Source organism: Vulpes vulpes, chromosome 15 (assembly GCF_048418805.1).
Source record: "Vulpes vulpes isolate BD-2025 chromosome 15, VulVul3, whole genome shotgun sequence".
Lineage (NCBI taxonomy): Eukaryota > Metazoa > Chordata > Mammalia > Carnivora > Canidae > Vulpes > Vulpes vulpes.
Window position 1 is genome coordinate 72,545,041 of NC_132794.1, and position 7,096 is coordinate 72,552,136.

Here is a 7,096-nt window from a genome sequence, read left to right on the forward strand (position 1 = left end):
AGGACTCTTTTTTTTTTTTATGGAGCTGTATGATTCAAGCCAATTTATAGATCCTTTTTAGAAAGATTGGAAAATATTAATAAAACTACTCAAAAAACTGTTGGAACCCCTCATACACTGGTACCAATGTATAATGCTGCGGCCACTGGGGAAAACAGGCAGGCAGTGCCTCCAAAAAGTTAAGCGTGTTACTTAAAAATTTCAAAAATTAATAATAAAAAAAATAAAGAGGTACCTGCCTGGTTCAATCCATAGAGCACATGACTCCTGATCTCAGGGTTGTGGTTTGAGTCCCACTTTGGCTATAGCAATTGCTTAAAATTAAAAATTTTTTAAAATCTTTAAAAGTCAATCATAGAGGGACTGTATAACCCAGCAATTACCCTCCTAGGTATATATCCAAGAAAGGTATGCTCGCACAAAAACTTGTCCACTAACATTCATGGCAGCATTATTCTTACAAGTCACAAATGGAAACAATACAAATATCCACCAACAAACCAATGAATAAGCAAATGTGATATATCCACACAGTGGAATATTATTTGGCCATGAAAATAAGTGAAACACTGGTACATGTTACAACAATTGGAAATACTATGCTAAATAGCAGACACAAAGGCCACATACTTTATTATTTCATTCATATAAAATGTCCACAACAGGCAAATGTATAGAGATAGAAAATAGATCTGGGACAGAGGAGAAACAGGGACTGGGGAATGATTGCTGGCAGTAATTGTTAGTAATTGCTAATACCAGGTTTCTTGTGGGAGTGACAAAGAATGTTCCAGAATTAGAAGTGGTGATGGCTATATGACTCTGAACACACAAAAAATCATTGAATTTTTAAAACTTGTGGTAAAATATACATAAAATTTATCATTTTAATAATATTTAATTGTGTGGTTCAGTAGCATTAAGTATATTTACATTGTTGAACAACCATCACTACCATCCTTTTCCAGAATTGTTTTCATTTTGCAAAACCAAAACTCCATATCCCATTAAATAATATCTCTCCATTCCCTCCTCTCCTAGGAATGAATTTGACTTCTCTAGGCTCCTCACAAAAATGGACTCATGCTGTCTTCATCTTTTCGTGACTGGTTTATTTCACTGAGCATAATATCCTCAAGTTTCATCCATGCTGGAGCATGTGCAAAATTTCCTTCTTTTTCCAGGCAAGATTATATTTTATTATATATATATTATGTATAATATACATAACATTGTATATATATCACATGATATTTATACATTCATCTGTTGACAAACATTTAGGTTTCTTCCATTTTTTGGCTACTGTGAATTATGCTGCTATGAACATGGGTGTTCAAATACCCTTTTTTTTTTTTTTTGAGACTTTGCTTTCAATTCTTTGGGGTATATACCTAAGAATGGAATTGCTGGGTCATATGGAAATTTTATTTTGAATTTTTGAGAAACTGCCATGCTGTTTCCCATAGTAGCTATCCCATTTTTCATCCCCACCAGCAATACACAAGGATCCTAGTTTTTCCACATCCTCATCTACATTTGTTATTTTCTGTTTAAATTATTTTTCTTATGATAGACATCTCTTTAATTTAATTAAATTAATTTATTTGACAGAGAGCATAAGCAAGGGGAGTGGCGGGCAGAGGGAGAGGGAAAAGCAGATCACTGAGCAGGGAGCCTGATACAGGGCCTGATCCCAGAACTGTGGGGTCATAACCTGAGCCAAGGGTAGATGCTTAACTGACTAAGCCACCGAGGTGTCCCTTATGATAGCCATCTTAATGTTTGTGAAATGGTATCTCATTGTGGATTTTTTTTTTACACCTCATGAATTTGTATGTCATCCTTGTGCAGAGGCCATACTAATCTTCTCTGTATTGTTCCAATTTCAGTGTATATGCTGCTGAAGTGAGCACTCAATGCGGTTTCAATTTGCATTTTGAATTACTCACTCTTAAAGGGCGAATTATATGGTACGTGAATTATACCTCAATTTTAAAAACTATTCATTGAGAGACCCTTGTGCACTGAGTACACCTGATGTCCAGATCTTGGTTTCTAAGCATCTTTCATCACTTAAAAAAAAAAAAAAGGAAAAGAAAAAAAGCCAATTTGGGGTGGAGAAAGTTCCAAGGTGAGCCTGGGACATTTCATTGTACCAGAAAGCAAGGAAATGCTCAATGATGGGGTGTGTCTAAAGGTCACTGGCCAAATTTGGGACAACTTGAGCATCAAAATTAGTAATGACTATACTTGTAAAATATTGTATAAATAACAATCCATGAATTCATGGTAATAAAAAGGAGAGAAAGTGGTGATTCTTTACAGAAGAGTGTTAGCTAATAAATGTAAAAGGAACTAGAGAATTTAGAAATCACCATTTTGCAATTCCTAATGAAATAATTGGTTCAAGCAAGGATTTGGTAATAGATGCTACAACCATTAAGTGAACAATTATTACGAACTGGTATCATATCATCTCCTGTATTACTTTTAATTGCAAATGGAAACCTATGCCTTTGCAATGGAGAAATCTGGCAATTCCTACTTTTTAAAAATTAATTAATTAGTTAGAGTAATCTCTGCATCCAACGTGGAGCTCAGACTCACAACCCCGAGATCAAGAGTCGCTTGCCCCACCGACTGAGCCAGCCAGGAGTCCCTGGCAATTACTACTTTAAACATGTGATTAGTTCAACACCATGAATCATAGAAAAACCTGACTTATGTGCTTTCTAATATGATGCAATAGTAAGTACACAATGAATCTTACTAAAAATGTGTGGCCTGAATGTAATCAACCTTCTCTAGACCCCCTCTTCATTTTCTGGGGATTCAGGGGATAGTGGGACAAGTTAAAGGGCACCATGTAGAATATTCTACAAGGTACTTGACCGCAAATCTTCAAAAAGTCAAGGCCACAGAAAAGGGGAAAGAAACAACAGCAAGGGACTGCTGTAGATTAAAAGACACTTAAGAAACCTCATTAAATAATAGCAAAGAGAACAAAACATCACACTTGTTCAGTAAGGGTCTACTGCTGGCTGCACGTAGATTTTGTAAATGGGTGCTAACATTATGCAGGCAACATTATTTATCATGCTTTAGTGATAAAACTAAAATATTTATTTTTAAAACTTGTTAATGAATGGAAAGTTTTATTGCAATTCTCTATCGTATTCTCCCCCTATGGGAAAAGAAATCATAATCACAGAAATGGCTGTCCTTGAAAGCATATAATATAGCATGCACTTCAAGAATTTTGTATGATTTATCACTAAATCACAGATTCAGCCTGGAAGAAAATAGAAATGTATGGAACAATTTTTCATTTCACTGGGCATGCAAACCCCTTCCACCTGTTAATGTCATTAGCTGCAGGATGGGCCACTCCATAACATAATATTTCTAGACAAATGAAGCTTTTAAAATAGCACTGCCCAAAGAAATGTAATGTGAGACACAAATGTAAACCCATATACAATTTTACATTTTTAATAGTTTTTTTAAAAAGTAAAAATAATTTTAATAATATATTTCATTTAAAACAATACATCCAAAACATCACTTCCATAAGTCATCAATATAAAAGTCATTAAAAGGCATTTTACATTCTTTTATTGTACTGTTTTTGAAGTCTGGTACATAATTTATACTTCTAGCTCATTTCAATTTGGACTGGCCACACTGCATATACTTAACCAGTGGCTTACATGTGGGACAGTGCAGGTCTAAAGTAATAAATGCTGAATTATTGAATCTAAATAGAGTTGGTTTTAAGTGCTACAGACGATGGGACACCTGGGTGGCTCAGTGGTTGAACTTCTGTCTTGGGCTCAGGTCGTGATCCCTGGGTCCTTGGATCGAGTCCTGCATCAGACTCCCTGCCTGCTTCTCCCTCTGCCTGTGTCTCCACCTCTCTCTCTGTGTCTCTCAAGGATAAATAAATAACACCTTTAAAAAAAGATTTAAGTGCTACAGATGACTGGTATCAAATACAAAATTTTCAAAACTGAACTTTCCTAATACATACATTTGCTTTGGCACTAGATATTTTTCTTCCCCCAGGGGCCAACAACATAAGCTGAAAAAATATTATTTACATACCACATGACCAACATCTTTGCATTTAGGGTAAAAGAGTGGCAATAACAGTTGGGATGAAAAGACCTCCAGTTTTTACACATATACGTTCAAAATCATTAAACACTAAGCCAGCTTATAACGCAGTTTGCCATGAGTGTCTGGATGCAAGGGAGATAAATGTCCCAAATTCTCCCTTCAGAGCAAGCCTTGGCTTTCTTCCTTTTAGATTCTCAGCCGCAGGCCCTAAGGCACCAGCAGGTGGGCTGATAGGGGCTCTCCCTTTTTCTCTGCCCTGCCTCAGGGACACCACCAGATCCGTGCTTTGCCGCGTCCCTGCCTCACAGACCTGTAGGTGCAGCAACGCCACCTCCTTGTGTCTCAACCATCCTGAAGGGAAGGCTGCTATTATCTGCCTTCCCAGCGACTCAGGCTCGCCCCGATGGTCCCCTTTCCATCCAGTCGTTTCCCGCAGGTAAGACCCCCTGCCCTCTGTCCATCTGGGGAGCTAAGTGCTAGCCGCCCTTCCTGGCCTGCTGTAAATGTCACGTCCCTAAGGAAGCTTGCTGTCCTGGCGGTCAGCCAGCTACTCTCACCCTTTGTGCCCAGACTGAGTCGCTTGTGCACTGCCGTTCACCTAGCTGGTGGTTGTCCCCAGGTGTATCTTACCTTGCTTGTGAGCCTGCAGGGGCGAGATCATGGTGTCCTGCGGACTGCGGCCTCCTGCCCACCTCGGCTGCTGGGGCTGCCGTGGGCACTCAGGCATAGAACCGCCTCCCCAAGTCTTTGCCACAGCGTGCAGATGCCTGCAAAGTCCAAAGACGTGCATAATTCTTGCTTAAGAATTGAATTCTAAATTCAACTTAAGAAAAGTATGCGTGGCACTCATGGTGACTTTGGCACAGAGCAAAGATCAGGGCCGTGGAAGACATTGGCCTTTTGGGAGACTCTCAGCTTCACCCTGTTCTGTGTCCACGCCTCGTGCCATGTGACTCTGCAGCTCCACACCATCATTTCCCCAGCCTTGAATCTGAGCTGGCCACACCACTTGCTCTGGCCATTCGCATGAGTCACCTGGGTGGCTCAGTGGTTGAGTGTCTGCCTTTGGCACAAGTCATGATCCCCGGGTCCTGGGATTGAGTCCCACTTCGAGTCCTGCTTCTCCCTCTGTCTCTGCCTCTCTCTCTCTGTGTCTCTCATAAATACAATCTTTAAAAAAATGAATGAGAAGAGACAAAAGGGTCAGTGAGGACCCTAGGCCACCAAGTAAACATGATCAGTGTGGACACAGTGGGAAGAGAGGAGAGTTGGCTGTCTGGGCCCCCATAAGCCTGTCTGGCTCTGCTAGTAACCCAGCAGGATCCCTAGGGTGAGGCCCTTTACCTCCTGCGTCTTGGTTTCCTCCTCTACAAAATGAAGAGATTCAACCAGGATAATGCTGAAGAGTCTTCTAGATCTTTATCATTTCACGTGCATGAGAACTATTTCCACATATGTATTATGTACAGGCGTTCTCACGGAACTGGTACCAGCCACTGGGGAAACCGAGAGTATCCCATACGTGGAGCAGAGAATCGAGATGTGTTTACACAGGCTTAGCAATCACTGAAATCTTAAACCATCTTTGAAAGTAGTCTCTAAAATTAGTCACTACTATGTGCCAAGTGCTTTCATGTACCATTGTCTCGTCTCATTCTCCCAAACGAGCAAGATGGATATCAATTTCTTGTGACTTCCGGGGAAACATCACCACATAGGTTAAACAACCACCTGGGGTCGGGCAGTTAGTGGATGGTGGGTGGTGCCCAGATTTAGATCCTGGTCCTACCCAGAGTCCATGCCCTGCCTGCCAGGCTGCACTGCCTTGAGACACAGAACCTAATGTAACTAACTCCATGCATTTTGTTGTGAAGACAATCTAGTAAAACACTTTTTTCTTAACCGCGCTTAAAGATTTTATGTATTTATTTATTTATTCATTTTTGAGAGATGGAGAGAGTGTGCACACCTGCGTGAGCATGGGAGGGTGGGGAGCAGAGGGAGAGGGAGAGAGAACCCCAAGCTGACTGTCAGCTCAGGGCAAAGCCCAACCCTGGACTGGATCCCATGACCCTGACTGAGATCAGGCCCTGAACCAAATCAAGAGTGGGATGCTTAACACACTGAGCCACCCAGGTGCCCCCAATCTAGTAAAAGACTTTTAAAACTGGTAATTTAAAAAAATATATATATACTTTCGTCCTTTCCTCTCAGTGTTTATGCCTAGGTGCAAATCCACAGTTAAGCCTTTCCCCTTAACCTCCACTTCTCTGGGGCAGTTCCCCTGGTCAGAGCTTCCCATGGTCAGGGACTCACATTTCCCGGAACATCATTCACATTTAGAACATGGATGTTATGCCCTAATGAGATTATATCTCTGCTCATAAGGTGCACTGACAAGAATAGAGGAAAAGCTATTTTTCTTACAATTTTAAACTTGTGGCCCTTTACTGGACACCAGTGCTGATAGTGCATTGTTCATTTATAGCCTTATAATTCTTCTAGATATCTAATATGTCACAAAAGGTAAACAATTGCACATTTTGTATTTTTAGGAAGGTCACGTTCATTATGTATAAACATTTAAAATATGCTCTAAGTGTTGGAACTCTAGTTTGAAATTTCCATATTTTATAACACAGACTTGATAAAAGAAGAAAGGGGCTGTCTACTAAGAAACAACAGTTTCCAGTCACCTGTGAGCCCTTCAGGGTACAGAGAACACTAACCTGATAGGCTGGCTGGTTTCATGTTCTTTCTAGAGAGGAACAGAATATACATACCTGATTTCCTCTAGCACCTAAGTAGGCAATGATTCTGGAAGGATGGTGGTCTACACACAGTCCAATCCTCCCACTCCGCTGAAATCATAAAGGGAACCACTGACTTCCCAAGTCAAAGGAACACTTAGCAGAAAGCCAAAACAAAAAACTAAAGGTCTGCTTCTAGCTAGGTCAGAGTAGGTGGTATCAGA

The 7,096-nt window shown here is 40.5% G+C and overlaps 1 long non-coding RNA gene and 1 other non-coding gene across 2 annotated transcripts; one reads left to right on the plus strand and one right to left on the minus strand.

Moving 5' to 3' along the window:
• Window positions 1-1,809: 1,809 nt before the first annotated feature.
• Window positions 1,810-1,916, minus strand: LOC112918342 (U6 spliceosomal RNA). The gene has a single exon (XR_003234669.1). It is a non-coding gene; the product is annotated as a U6 spliceosomal RNA (small nuclear RNA).
• On the plus strand, window positions 1,887-6,024 carry LOC140595662 (uncharacterized). Its single transcript, XR_011997448.1, has 2 exons — window positions 1,887-1,973; window positions 4,388-6,024. It is a non-coding gene; the product is annotated as an uncharacterized lncRNA (long non-coding RNA).
• Window positions 6,025-7,096: the final 1,072 nt, after the last annotated feature.